The following is a 15,635-nucleotide window of genomic DNA, read 5'->3' on the forward strand; positions in this document are numbered from 1 at the left end:
CTAATTATTCCAATTTCCTCATATCTCTTTTTCCTCTTTTAACTTCTTTCTTTTTCTACATTACTGACTTGAGTTGAACCAAAAAGTTCTCATGCAGGAAGCCTTTGCCTGTGTTGACAGTTTTTTTGGTTTTCCTTCCTAGTTTTGAGATACTCATGAATATTTTCATTGGAAAAAGAAAAAGAAAATTACTATTGTGAAATTCAACATCTGAAAAATACTTGTACACTGATTTACGAAATTGTATGATTGCCTTTGGTATTTGACACTACCTTGGAGTCTTGATGCATGAAAATGTAGCAGTAAGATATTCACAGTTCCATGTGGTTTACTTGGATCCATGCTTTATGCTTTGAGTTTCAAGGCTGTTTAGACAAGAGCCAAATTAGCATTTAGGGAAGCATAAATCTTGTGATAGAGATAGAGATAAACGATAGTCAACTTAAACAGCACAAACATCATTGCATTCCTACTAAAGCTGAGAGCCATGCGACACCGTTTCATTTGATGAAAGAATGACTTAAGAGAACAATGCCATTTCAGTCTTGGATATCAATTAACTTACAACATGTGAGATCCACATGTACTAACTAACTCTAAGATTACTGTTTCAGTCTCTAATAGTTTGTTAGATCTATAATTGACTCTAATCCTGTAAATGACTATATAAAAATGAATCTAACACAGTTTCTGAGCTAATACAATCATTTAGATATTTTCTTCTATATTTCTCTATTCCTTTGTTGAATCTCACATGGTAGCAGAGCCTTCCAAATTCTCTTTGGTGGTTGGAATCAACAATGCTAGTGAAGTTTGGGATACTTTGGAGTAACAATTTGCTTCAACTTTGAGGGCTAACATCTTGAATTTGAAGATTGATCTACAAGGTATAAAGAAAGGCACTGACACTATCAATGGATTCTTACATAGAATCAAAGCTGCAAGAGATCGATTACTAGCAGTTGGTGTTACAGTGGATAAAGAAGAGTTAACCTGCATAGTCCTTAGAGGCTTGCCTAAGGAGTATGCTCACTTTTTTTCTGCAATCAAGACTCGAAGTTAATCATTCATACGGAAAAACTCTGATTGAAAATGCCGAAGGAAGTTTGCATTCTATGGCAATGTATGCCTCATCAAACCAGAATGTGAATCATTCACAAGCACAAATGTGTCTGAATTCAGGAGGAAATTGAGGCTGAGCAAGAAATTCACATAACCGTGGTAGAGGAGGAAGGTTCATATAGGTAATTCCTCTCTTAGCACTAAATACCATAATTTCCAACTTAGAAATGAGTTACATGTGCCTAGTATTGCTGCTAATCTACTCTCAATTCACAAATTATGCTTGTGTAACAATTGTCATTTGGATGCTATAATTTCTAGTGTCAGGATATTCTGTCTGGAAAATATCCTACGAGGGTTTGAGTGAAAATGGACTCTATCCAATCTACTCAAAACCCTAAGCATCAACTGCATCTTCATCACCTTCACCTCTCAATACATGTCCTGGTTCATCTACCCAATCAAAGAATCAAAATCTGCAACTTTGTGTAAATTATGTAAATAGGTTTCTTTCCAAAAAGTGGATGCCATGGCATCACAGACTAAAACACCCTAGTGATTAATTTCTTGCTCTAGCAGTTCCTTTTCTTTAAAATCATGTACTGCAAACAACTCTGATGTGCATTGTATGCACTACCTTTGCTAAATCTGTTTTTTCAGTCTTCTAAACCTTTAGAATTAATCCACACTGATGTACGTGGTCCAGCTCCAATACATTTATCAATAGTTTTAAATACTATCTTGTACTTGTTGATAATTTCACCAAGTTTACTTGAATTTTCTTGTTGAAATTGAAATCTGATTTCCTATTTACTTTCAAACATTTTACAGGCACCATTGAAAATCTTCTTGATTATATAATCAAAATTCTTAGATCTGAATTGTGGGGGTGAATTCACTTCTAATGCCTTTAATGATTTTTTCTCTAATCATTGTATTACTCACCAATTATCTTGCCCTCACAAACCCCAACGAAATGGAGTGGCTGAAAGGAAACATAGGCATCTTGTTGTGTGTGCTTTGACCATGCTTTCTCACTCAAAATTACCTACCACTTATTGTTCATATGCTATTTCTACTGTTGTGCATCTCATAAACAGACTACCCACTCCTTTACTCCATAATCTTTTACCTTGGGAGCTCCTCTTTAAGGCCAAACCAGATTTATTACACTTGAGAGTTTTTAGGTGTACTTGTTTTCCTCTTCTTAAGCCTTATAATACCCACAAATTTCAACCTCACACTTCTCCTTGTGTATTTTTAGGTTACCCTCCCTAATCAAAAGGTTACAGATGTCTTGAACCTCACTCTCACAGAATTTATGTTACCAGGCATGTTTTGTTTAATCAGCATGATTTTTCTGCATTAACACAAGTTTCAACCTCACAATCTAGTGCTCCTCCCTCAAATTCTCCCTCACCTACTCTTTGGCTTACCTTTTTATTGCACTCTTGTTCTCAATCAATTCTTCAGCCCTTTACTCATTCTAATTCCACTGCACAATCCTCTTCTACTCTACCTGTACTGAAACCTTCACCTTTACCTTCAGTTCCACTAGTTTCTGCAGAAACTAGTTCCCAGCATGCCTATCCTTCTCCACCAGCCACTTCTACACCAGATATTTCCCAACCAGAACCTTCTCATACTACATCCTTATCTGGCACAAACAAACGTCCTACGGTAACTTGATTACTATACCACATAACCTCCCTCATATAAAATTGCAGCCCAATTCCCACACTGTTTTTATGCACCTATGAATGAGGAATATGATGCCCTTATGACATGGCCTAAGCAATTATCTTCTTGCATTCACGCGTTTCAGCATATATTCGCATAAAATTTTTTCAAACTTTCTTAATATGGGGGATTGATAAAAAAAATAGAATTGATAAAATTTGACATATGATCAAATTAACTGGCCATTAGAGAGATCCTCATATCAATTTGCAGTTCTAATCATAAGAACTTATAGCTTCAAATAGCTTGGGAAACAAACATAAATACACAAAATAGATTTAGTGCAATGCTTCATCCTCTAGAACATCTTTTAATCTCTTGCAACTTCGATAAGGCTTCTCCATAGTAAAACGTTCTTTTGATGAATCAGCAGCAAAGACAGTCCAACTCTCACCATAGAAGCCACACACTCTTCACCTATGAAAGCAATGTTGTTTTTGTTCTTGCTGCTTCTATCTTCTCCAGAAGAATAATTAGTACTGCTGCTTTGTGAAAAAGATTCATTTTCCTTGAAAAGCCTTGGATCAACAATATCCAAGATTTTACTCACATGCACTTCGGAGATGAACCTGTTTATGCTTAAACCTTCCTGGAAAATTCCATCTGTGGGCTTCTTGGCAATGATTATCTCAAGCAGCAGTATCCCAAAACTATAGACATCCCCACAGGCTGAAGCCTTTCCACCCAAGCCATACTTGATAACAGTATTTCAGGATAATAGGATCAAGTATTTCCAACCAGAAATGATAAAATCTTGAGGAAATAATGTAGAAACATAGGGTGTTAATTTTTAAATTTTTTTTACTAATTTGTTCTTTGGTGTCGAATTTAGCAAGTGAGGTAGAGTAGAACATTGTTTGAACTGTGAATGTAATCACTAAATCTTTTTAAGTTTCATAAAGTAAGATCCACAACATACCTGGAGCAATATAACCAATTGAGCCTTTTAGTCCAATTGTGCCACTCCCATTCTGTGATGAATCATGGGAGAGAAACCTTGCTAACCCAAAATCTCCTACTTGAGCAGTCATATCTTCATCTAAAAGCACATTTCCAGGTTTCAAGTCGCAATGGACTACAGGTGGGTCAAAATCATGATGTAGTTGATCTAATGCAGAAGCTACATCAATGGCAATATTTAGTCTCTGGGTCAAGGTCAGTGTTGATCCACACTCAACGTCCTCTGGGTACAACCACTTATCCAGGTTACCGATAGACATGAATTCCATAGCTAAAGCCTTGAATTCAGCTCCTGTGTGATCAATGCTGGAGCAAGAAGTGAAGACCTTAACAAGGTTCTGATGCTGGATGTTTCTGAGAGCTTCACATTCTGCATCAAAACTCTTGGAAGCTTTGCTTTGTGTCAAGTCAAGAACCTTCACTGCAACTGTGGTGTGGATTCCACTTTCACCAGTACTGAAAATAGCTCAATAAACAGACCCAAAAGCTCCCCTCTTTATCAAATTTTTTGTGACGAACCCATTTGTTGCAAGCTGGATTTCAGAGTAAGATAGCCTTGGCGGTAAACCCTTCAGTTCAGATGATGAACTTTCATTGTTTATTGTCTTTCTCTTCTTTTTGGTGATCACTGCACATACTAAAACAATGCACACACAAGCACAATGAAAGAAGAGGTTTGAATAATGACTTTGAGCACTAAATCTGAATTCGTTTTTGTTTTTGTCACTCAAGTAGTGACTCTAAACTTTTCTGCAGTCTCATGGTCAAATACGCAGAGATGATTGTTTCCCTGGAGAGAATCCCAGCTGATGTTGGCAAAGACACCATTTTTCGGTACTTCCTACCAAGCTATTGAAAAACAAATTTAACATCTGCAAAGCATTAAGGTTCTCCAATTCTGTCGGGATTAGGCCAGAGAGATTGTTGGAAGAAAGTTTCAAGCTCTCCAGTGCTGCTAGATTTTCCAGTGACTTTGGTATCGAGCCAGTTATCCTGTTTCTTGCAATGTTAAGATGTTGCAAAATTGAGTATCTCTTGGTTATTACAGGAATATTTCCAGATAGCTGGTTTCCAGAAATGTCCATGATTTCAAGCTGTCTCAAATGGCCAAATTCGTTGGGCAGAAAACCACTTAAAACTGTCATTTGCCAACAGCAAAAATTTTAGCTGGGGAAGCTCAAAAATTTGCTTTGGAATGCTGCCATTGAGGGCTGTCCTTGCTAGAACAAGCATCTCTAATCGCTGGCATGTTGCTTTACTCATGGGAATTCTACCAGATAACCGGTTGTTTGCCATGTCTAGCTCATGTAGCCACGTAAGATTGCTAAAGATATCCGGAATTTCTCCAGAGAACAAGTTGTCAATAACCATAAATCTTTCTAGTTTCTGAAGTTTTCCAATGGAGTTTGGTATTTTGCCTTTAAAAAAAAAAAAAAAAAAAAAAAATTCTCAATTGATAAGGACACAAGGTTTTGGTACATTTCCAATCTTTGAGGGAAGCTACCGGTCAAGAAATTATCATGAACACAAAAATGTTGGAGACCGAGAGATTTGCGACAGAAAGGGGAAGTTCACCAGCTAATTGGTTAGAATTCAGAAGGATTTTCATTAGCAGGGTACAGTTTGTAAGGGGGTTCAAATACTTGGAAATTCAGTTTTGTTGTAGAAGATAAACTGTTCGCACCAAGGAGTAACTGGACAAGATGTTTGAAGTAACCAAGTAAAGGAATATGCCCAGTGAAATTTTTTGAAGAGAGATCAAGGTGTTCAATATATGAAGCATTGGATAAAGAACTTGGTATTGGTCCTTCCAGATGATTGCTTGCCAAGCAGAGTTCCCTTATTTTGGGAAGGGTAAGGCCTATGTTGGAGGGAAACTTTCCAACTAGCCTTTTTAGAGTGAAAGATAAGAACTTCAGGGAGGAAATTTTGAAAATTGAAAAGGGAATCTCATTTGGAATTTCGCCATATATTTGAGTTCTTGCTATGTTGAGAATGGTAAGAGTGGAGAGATTGCCAAAAGTAGAGGGAATTACACCAGTAAGATTGTTCATGGACACGTCAAGAAATTCCAGTCCATGAAGTCGGCCTAGTTCACGAGGAAGATGACCAGTAAGTTTGTTGTTCTGAAACATTATACTTTCAAGCCTACGACAATGAGATAGACTGTTAGGAATTGTGCCATTAATTTTGTTCCCCACGAGAATTATATGCTGAAGGCTAGTAAGATGGCCAAGCTCAGAAGGAATTTGACCAAAAAAGGAGTTGTTTGAAAGGTCTAGAGTTTTGAGGGAAGTGAGATTGGAGAGCTGAGGAGGAATAATACCAAAGAGTCCCAGACTGCTAAGGTGCAGTGATTGAACTTTTGTTGTATTGCTGGTGCAGTTGACCCCAAACCAAGTACAGTGAGACTAACTTATATTCCACCCAGACAGAGCATTTTGCGGATCAGATACAAAGGATTTGAAAGATAAGAGTACTTCTGTTTCAGTGCCAGATTCGGTACCCACTACCTTTCTCACTCTATAGCAAGCGGAAATTTGAAAAAAGAGGATGAGAAGCATTAAGGAGAAATGAAAATGCCTCATTTTTTTTCGATGTATATGTTAATTGCAGAATGCAGCAAATGAAGTATGCTGCAACCCCCAGTTCTAATGGTTTGAGAGATTATCATTGGTGATTGGACTGTGGCTTTTTCCTTCTAATTGTACTGAACTTGAATTTGAAAAGATCAACCTACGTGCATTTCACTGCAGAAAGTTGACAGGATAATTCTTGACAGAGGTTTTATAGAAACAACCAAGTCATCATAAGTTTCCTTGACACTGCATATCAAATTGATATTATCAATGAAGATATAGACAGATATAGCTTCTTTAGAATGGCACCAGGAAGACCATTTTTTATTAACGTGCATATAAAATTCGAATATGGATGCGATAGATATGAATCTATCACAGCACCATGATAAAATCTAAGAAACTTAAAGCGTCAATTTTGCATTTTAGTCATTTTCTTTTAATTGAAATGGTGACACTTGACTTTCAAGTCACTATTTCACTTCAACAAGTCACAATTTCAGTTGGGAAAAAAAAATCTGTGTGCATGTTGACTGTAATAGGGCGGTGCAAAGTAATAAACACTGCCCATTCTTTTTTGTCGAAGAATAAAGTACGACTTTAACGTGAAGCCTAAAAGCTTTGGAGCGTGTGGAGTGGGGATTGTGATGAGTGAAAGGTTTGATGAGGTCGTGACAAAAAATTGACACTAAAAGGCACGGCTTAAAGTAAGAGGAATTTAGTAAAGCTCTAAAACCAGTTATATAATATCAAAATAAAAACAACGGCTAAAATTGAAAATATATTAACATTAAAGGTATTTATTAAAAAAAAAATTATTCACTGTATATTCAAAGATACTTGACCGTGCAATTTAACAATTTCTCACGTGGAATGTGAGATAAGTGATCAGTACTCTTTATGCAAAAAATAGCTTTTAATTTTTTCCATATCTAAAAATTATCTCCCACGTACTCAATTTCAGAGCCTAAAGCAGACTTATTATTTCAATGTTGGTTTACTTCTATAGGAGTACATAATTTGTTAAATCTCACGTAAGATTTAGATATTGCCTCTACTCACATCTAGCTTCGGCTCAATGGCGGAGCCAGGTTGGGGCCAAGGCCCCCCTAGCTTTTCAAATTTTTCATCAAAAGTGGTAACAAAATCCTAATTAATCTTTGAAATTATTTGTTCCCCCCTCCTAAAATTTTGACAAAATTTTCAATACTGAATAATCCTATCCAAGTTCAATTTGATCACTCTAAAGATGTGAACCCAAGTAAAAAAACATCGTTTTCTTAGAATGAGATTTTGAAATTTTACTATTTAGCTTGGGCCCTTAGATAAAATTATTGGCTCCGTCACTGAAGCTTGATTACATTATGACCAAGTCCACAAGAAACGGTAGCATAGTTAACAGAATTCTTATCAAAGCCATGTAACCAAAAATGCCCACGAGGTTTGATAAATTTTAGAATATACAGCCAAGTCATCATAAGTTTTCAACACGCTGCTAGATTATGCAGCTTGATCAATGAAGACAAAACAGCTAGCTGTAGCTTCTTTCTGATTTAGCATGAAGACTTCTCTGTACTATAGGCCCGGCCCGTTTAGATTGAGGAGGAAGGGAAGGACAATGGAAATGAGTAGATTAAAGTTGGTTGGAAACATAATGAAACTCTACAAATGGATTAATTCATATGGCAATAAAATTTTGAAATGGCATGACACCTTAAGATTTTAAATCACAAGATACATATCCAAGCAGATTAATTCATACTGGGTTGATGTATGATTCTATATAAATAAATATATATATATATATATATATATATATAGTCTCACACAAACAAAATACACTCACAATCAAGGTTTAAAGATTCCCTATTGTCAATGGATCGAAAATTATTTTACAATTTGGAAAGAAATAATGATAAATAATTAAAAAAAAAATAATACCTTGCTTCAGATATAATACCTTTTGAAGTGGAAAAAAAAAAAACTAATACGAAATATATTGATTAAAAAAAAAAAGAAAAAAGAAAAAGAAAAAGGAAGTGTGCGCACCCTCTCAATGTTGGTGGCCAAATTGGCAGGAGGATCTCTCTCTCTGTGAACAATATCTTCACTCTTCACTATTTAAACTTAGATGACTCAATTAAACTTAGAGATCTGGAACAGACCAATTAAATCTTTTGCAATAACAAATCATTTGTTGACATCTGCATTGACATTGTCACTTTTTTTCATTGTGGTACCACTAAACTTCTCAATCAAAAGTTGATTGTAGGTTTTAGATGATCCTGCTGATATGTTTAAGTTAACCATTATCCTATCAAACAGTGTTTTAACATGTCTTCAAATATATTTTTAATGTCAAGTTTATTTATCTCTATAAGCAAAATATCTCCCCTATCATCTTCATAATATTTTTCATACTTTCCTTTTTCTGCAACATTAACTTTTTAAGTGGTGGAGTTGGAAGGGAAATTATTGTGTACTCCAGGAGTACCATAAATACGTACTACATTTTCTCACATTAATGGTGGGTCCCACTAATTAAATTTATGGTGGGGTTTAAAAATAATTAAAAAAAACTGAGTAAATTCAAGAAACTAGAGATATGTGTAAATACAATAATTGTAGAGATGTTGATGCATTAAGTTGTGTAGTGTATCATGTTGATGCATTAAATTGTGTAGTGTATCAACTTAGCACATAAATTTCCCCTCAAAAATAAATTTAGCACGTAAATATTCAAAACTTACAAAACTAATTGCTATTAAGTTTCTATTAGGAACAAAAAAATAATATAAAAAACCCAAAATTGCTATTACGTTTTTTTGTTGCTAGCTAGTTTCCAATTTGTGACAACAAAGGCATATATCATGAAGCACATTATGAATCAGCTGCACAAGACAGTCCAACTCTCATCATAGAAGCCACACACTAGTCACCTCTGAAAGCAATGTTGTTTTTGTTCTTGCTGCTGCTATCTTCACTTAGTACTGCTGCTTTGCGAAAAAGATTCATTATCCTTGAAAAGCCTTGGGTCAGCAATATCCAATATTTTACTCTTATGCACTTTGGAGATGAACTTGTTTATGCTTAAACCTTCCTGGAAAATCCCATCTGTGGGCTTCTTGGCAATGATCATCTCAAGCAGCAGTATCCCAAAACTATAGACATCCCCACTGGTTGAAGCCTTTCCGCCCAAGCCATACTCTACAACAGAATTTCAGGATATTAGAATCAAGTATTTCCAACCAGAAATGATAAAAGCTTTAGGAAAGCATGTAGAAACATAGGGTGTTACCTTCCCCTTCAATCCAAACGGGCCCTAAATCCTTTTAAGTTTCATAAAGTAAGATCCACAACATACTTGGAGCAATATAACCAATTGAGCCTTTTAGTCCAATTGTGCTACTCCCATTATGTGATGAATCATGGGAGAGAAACCTTGCTAACCCAAAATCTCCTACATGAACAATCATATCTTCATCTAAAAGCACATTTCCAGGTTTCAAGTCGCAATGGACTACAGGTGGGTCACAATCATGATGTAGGTAATCTAACGCAGAAGCTACATCAATGGCAATATTCAGTCTCTGGGTCAAGGTCAGAGTTGATCCACACTCAACATCCTCTGGGTACAACCACTTATCCAAGTTACCATTAGACATGAATTCCATAGCTAAAGCCTTGAATTCAGCTCCTGTGTGATCAATGCTGGAGCAAGAAGTGAAGTCCTTAACAAGGTTCCAATGCCGGATGTTTTTTAGAGCTTCACATTCTGCATCAAAACTCTTGGAATCTTTGCTTTGTGTCAAGTCAAGAACCTTCACTGCAACTGTAGTGTGGATTCCATTTTCACCAGTACTGAAAACAGCTCTATAAACAGACCCAAAAGCACCCCTCCTTATCAAAATTTTTGTGTCAAACTTTGTTGCAATCTGGGTTTCAGAGTAAGAAAGCCTTGGTGGTAAACCCTTCAGTTCAGATGATGAACTTCAATTTTTTATTGACTCTCTTCTTTTGGGTGATCACTGCACATACTAAACACAATGCACATACAAGCACAATGAAAGAAGAGGTTGGAATAATGACTTTGAGCACTAAATCTGAATTTGACTTTGTTTTTGTGACACAAGTAGTGACTCTTAGCTTTTCTGCAGTCTCATGGTCAAATGCACCGAGCTGATTGTTTCCCTGGAGAGAATCCCAACTGATGTTGGCAAAGACACCATTTTTTGGTACTTCCTTTCAAGCTATTGAAGATAAATTTAACATCTGCAAAGCAATAAGGTTCTCCAATTCCGTAGGGATTAGGCCAAAGAGATGGTTGGAAAAAAGATCCAAGCTCTCCAGTTCTGTATGATTTTCCAGTGACTTTGGTATTGAGTTAGTTATCTTGTTTCTTGCAATGTTGTGATGTTGGTTATTGCAGGAATATTTCCGGATAGCTGGTTTCCAGAAATGTCCATGATGTCAAACTGTCTCAAATGGCCAAATTCGTTGGGCAGAGAACTGCTTAAAGAGTTATTTGCCAACAGCAAAAATTTTAGTTGGGAAGCTAAAAAAATTTGCTTTGGAATGCTTCCATTGAGTGCTGTCCTTGCTAGAACAAGCATCTCTGATCGCTGGCATGTTGCTATACTCATAGGAATTCTACCAGATAACCGATTGTTTGTCATGTCGAGCTCATATAACCGCGTAAAATTGCTAAAGATATCCTGAATTTCTCCAGAGAACAAGTTGTCAGTAACCGTAAGTCTTTCTAGTTTCTGAAGTTTTCCAATGGAGTTTGGTATTTTGCCTTTGAAAAAAAACTTTTCTCAGTTGATAAGTACACAAGGTTTTGATACTTTTCCAATCTTTGAATAAATGTTGGAGATTGACAGACAGATTTGCAACAGAAGGGGGAAGTTCATCAGCTAATTGGTTAGAATTCAGATGGATTTCACGTAGCAGGGTACAGTTTGTATGGGAATCAAATACTTGGTAATTGAGCTTTGTTGTAGAAGATAAACTGTTCCCACCAACGAGTAACTGGACAAGGTGTTTCAAGTCACCAAGTAAAGGAATATGCCCAGTAAAATTATTTGAAGAGTTCAATATTTGAAGCATTGGATAAAGAACTTGGTATTGGTCCTTCCAGAAGATTGCATTAGTTTAAAAGAATTAAGTCATATTAAAAATACAAAGTTATTGGGTCTTCTCTTATTTACTAAAAATAAAAGTTAGCCCATGTTTGGATTTGATCCAAATGACGAAAGGTGGTCATTTTTTCTTCGCAAAGAACATGAAGTTTGGTATCACTATTCAACTTAGTCTTACTTGGGTTTATTCAACTTAGTCTTACTTGGGCTGGTTCAGGTTGGGACTCATTTTGAACTTCAAAATTAGAAGCCCAACTATATTAAAGTCAATTAACCAACACTTGATTTAAGTTAAAAAGCCGAAGCCCATCTTAGTTTTCTTTTTGCGTTAAAAATCTAAATCCTGTGTTTATTGAACTTTTTTTTTTTAAAGAAAAAAATATTGAACCATAATTAAGAGCAAGCTAAATTTAATAAAGCTAAAAATTTGGTGAAATTATTTGATACTTTTTGGAATATTACACATTTCTCTCATTTCAAAGTGAACATTACATTTAAGTCTCGTTTATATATAAGACTTACATTTATGTAAGAGTAGAGTGTTGTCTATTAAAGATACTGAACAAAAAAACATGTCCACAAGTTTTTTTTTTTCCCTCTCTTCTCTCTTTCTTCTACAAAATTTGGACTACACATTTGACGCTTTCCTATCATATTTACAAATTTGTTTTCTATACTATAATTAAGGTATTAAATGACAATGTAACTATTTTTGTTGCTATTGTTATAAGTCTAAGAAGTTAGTAGAATACCAAGAAGAAATATAAAGAAAAATGATTAAAATAAAAGAACATTAAGACATAGTAAATGTTGTTGATGATGATGATGATGAAAAAAAGTCCATGAATAAATAATTTCAGAAGATGATGAATATAATGATAACATTAACTTAGAAGGTGTTTTTTTTTTTTTTTTTTTTTAAATAAAATTTTACTTTAGATACAAACTAACTGCTTCAAACACACACACTTAATTACACTCTCACCAAGTTCAGACTCATTACTTAACCCAATGTACAACTACAAAATGGCTTGACTTAGAAGGAATTGAATGGCAAGATGGTGTTATTATTTTGGCTCACAAGGCATGTATTATCACATTTAAATTTAATCAATTTGAATGTGTATGTTCTAAACATATATTAATGGGATTGGTGAATACACTTGAAAAAAAGTGCATGACTGTGTGGTGGGGGGGGGGGGGGGGTTCCAAATTTTGAAATTTAATGGGAATTGTGGTAGTTGGTGAATACATATCCTTGGTCTCATGTTTTATATTCCATTTTATGTTTCACCAATTATGATAAGCCATTTCTAAAAGAAAAAAAATTATGGTAAGCCATGTGTTTGATATTTTTCTATTTTAAACTTTGGTTATTTTATATAAAAAAGTTTAATAAATGCATGTCAAATTGTGATTGGTGAAAAATAAAGTAAAATATAAAAAGTGGGGCAGAATATTTGTATTCGGAAGTGATTGTCCACATAGTTCAAAGAGCTATTTTTATTTTTTTCAAAAAAAAAAAAAAAAGAGAGAGATCTGAGTTAGGGACTGGGCTACAAGTCACCAACTATGAAATTTGTATGATAACAGTTTTTTTTTTTTTTTTTTTAAGGATAAATGGCAGATTCGTATGATCATAGTTAATACCTTTATTACGCCATTCCCATTCTTATTTCTCTCTCTCAAAAATCCATTTAGAAAAATCTCACTTTAACGCTTACAATTCCTAGTTCATCATATATTTCTTTCTCTTGTTCCTTTTTAAATCTTTTCAACTGTCTATCCAAATCACCATGCCTTTTCCTGTATCCTTTTTTTTTTTTTTTTTCCTAAGTAGTCTTGAGATACTCATGAATATTTTGATTGAAAAAAGAAAAAGAATCACTATTGTGAATTCAACATCTGAAACTACTTATACTGTTTTATACACCCATTTACGAAATTGTAGGACTTCCTTAGGGATTTGACTCTACCTTGGGGTCTTGATGCATGGAAATGCAGCAGTAAAATTATTCACAATTCTATGTGTTGTACTTGGATCTATGCATATGCTACGAGTTTCAAGGCTGTTTAGTCAAGAATCAAATTAGCATTTAGGCCTGCTAAGCTGAATAAGAACTTGACTATCAACGGTAATGAAGATTACTACCATTAATAAAAACTTGACTATAAACGGTAATGAAGATTTGTTGTGGACTGTGTTTTTGTATTGTTTTAGAATATGACAACACTTTTGAACAGAGCAAGAATCTAGAAGGAATAGAGAAAGAAAGAAAATATTGGTGACCAGTGACCACAGCATTTTATTGGTATTTTAATGTATAAAGACACGTGCAGATAAAAAAGAATATTAGAAAAAAGAAAAAGAAAAGAAGAAAGATATTACATCATTTAAGATTTGATTTTCAATAATGGGTTGGGTATCCTCAACCCAGAATTGCAACTCTGACTATGATTTTCATTGATCGTGATGATGCCAAAAAATCAACATTAAATCACACGACGTTACGTGCTCGAAACAATACCTGCAAAAAAAAAAAAAAAAAAGACCTAACAGAGAGCATCGGTGTGATGCTGGTCAAATACCCTTCGAAGGTCAAGTTAGAACTTCTCACAACTTTAGAGTGTCAGAACTGGGGTGAATTATGCGTACCTTGGTTAGTGAGGGTATTTTTACTTTTATAATAGTAGAGGGTTGACATCTTTTCCTTGATTTAGAAGTCTTTTCCTTATAAGAGTCCTTACGAGCGTATTTTACGGACCCCTTTCCTTGTAGGAGTATTTCTAAGCGTGGGGCACAAGAAATTTTCTTACATACGCATGAGTGGAGGCCAAGTTTAGGTTACGTCAGGACCGTCAATCTCATGCATACCCTTCAGCTTAATGTCATTAGCTTTCCATCTTCAACCCAGGTTGACCCCGTCAGTATGAAGTCATAGACTCCATACTATTGCCATGTGTCAGTGGATACAAGGCCAACGGGTTTGTTTGGAACGTCACTTTATGCCTTTATATCAGTGAGTATATTTACAATATTACCCTTATTAGATCGGGACTAAGATTTGATTCTCAATAATGTGTTTGGGTATCCTCAACCCAGAATGGCAACTCTGACTATGACTTTCCAATTAGTATTTCTCAACCTCCACGTTTGGGCCACCCAGTCGCCAACTATGAAATTGCAATCTCTAAAATGTGAATCGGACTACCAACAATATTGGCACAATAACAGACTATCATATTCTTATGGCCTCACAAGAACAAAAATTCAATTCCTTTACTCTACCATTTACATTCTCTCTCTCTCTCTCTCTCTCTCTCTCTCAAAAATCCATTCAGAAATATCTCACTTCTACTCTTACCATTCCAATTTCATCACATCTTTCTTTCTCCTCTTCCTTTAAAAACTTTTCAACTGTTTATCCTAATCACTATGGATTTTCTGACTAACAAAGGAGACTCCTCTTCCACTTTCTTTCATCGATGCAGGTATGATATGTTTTTGAGTTTTAGAGGTGAAGATACCCGCAATGGTTTTACGAGTTATTTGAATGACACTTTACGTGATAGAGGTATTAACACCTTCATGGATGATGAGCTCCTAAGGGGAGAAGAAATTTCTACAGAACTTCTCAAAGCCATTGAAAGTTCAAGGATTTCGATAATTGTATTCTCTAAAAATTATGTATTTTCTACTTGGTGTTTGGATGAACTTGTCAAAATTATTGAGTGTAAGAAAAAAAGGCCAAATTGTGCAACCAATCTTTTTCAAGGTGGATCTATTAGAAGTACATAACCAAAATGGAAACTTTGGAGAAGTTTTGACAAAACACAAAGAAAGATTCAAGAATAACATGAAGAAGGTGTAGGAATGAAGGATAGCGCTACATGAAGCAGGCAATATATCTAGTTGGCATTACAAAAATGAGTATGTATTTAATGGCAACTTTTTATTTTTATTTTTTATATCACCAATAAATTTTTCCGTTAAAAAAAAAAAAAAAAAAAAAAAAAAAAAATCCCAAGCTTTATTGTTTGTGTTCTTAGACAGTTTTTTTTTTTGGTTGTTGGAAGTATAAAAGTATTATATTTTGTTCATATTTTTGAAAAGTGAGCCTCTCTTTATTTTATTTTATTTTTATTTTAGAAT

The 15,635-nt window shown here is 34.9% G+C and overlaps 1 protein-coding gene and 1 long non-coding RNA gene across 46 annotated transcripts in view; both read left to right on the forward strand.

Annotated features, from left to right (window-relative positions):
- Nucleotides 1-15,635, forward strand: part of LOC126717331 (disease resistance protein RML1B-like) — a 131,984-nt gene that overhangs the window by 40,257 nt on the left and 76,092 nt on the right. The window lies entirely within an intron of this gene.
- Nucleotides 1,251-12,033, forward strand: LOC126717342 (uncharacterized). The gene is made up of 3 exons (XR_007652530.1): nucleotides 1,251-3,957; nucleotides 9,942-10,576; nucleotides 10,771-12,033. It is a non-coding gene; the product is annotated as an uncharacterized LOC126717342 (long non-coding RNA).

The sequence above is a fragment of the Quercus robur genome, chromosome 3 (genome assembly GCF_932294415.1).
Source record: "Quercus robur chromosome 3, dhQueRobu3.1, whole genome shotgun sequence".
NCBI lineage: Eukaryota > Viridiplantae > Streptophyta > Magnoliopsida > Fagales > Fagaceae > Quercus > Quercus robur.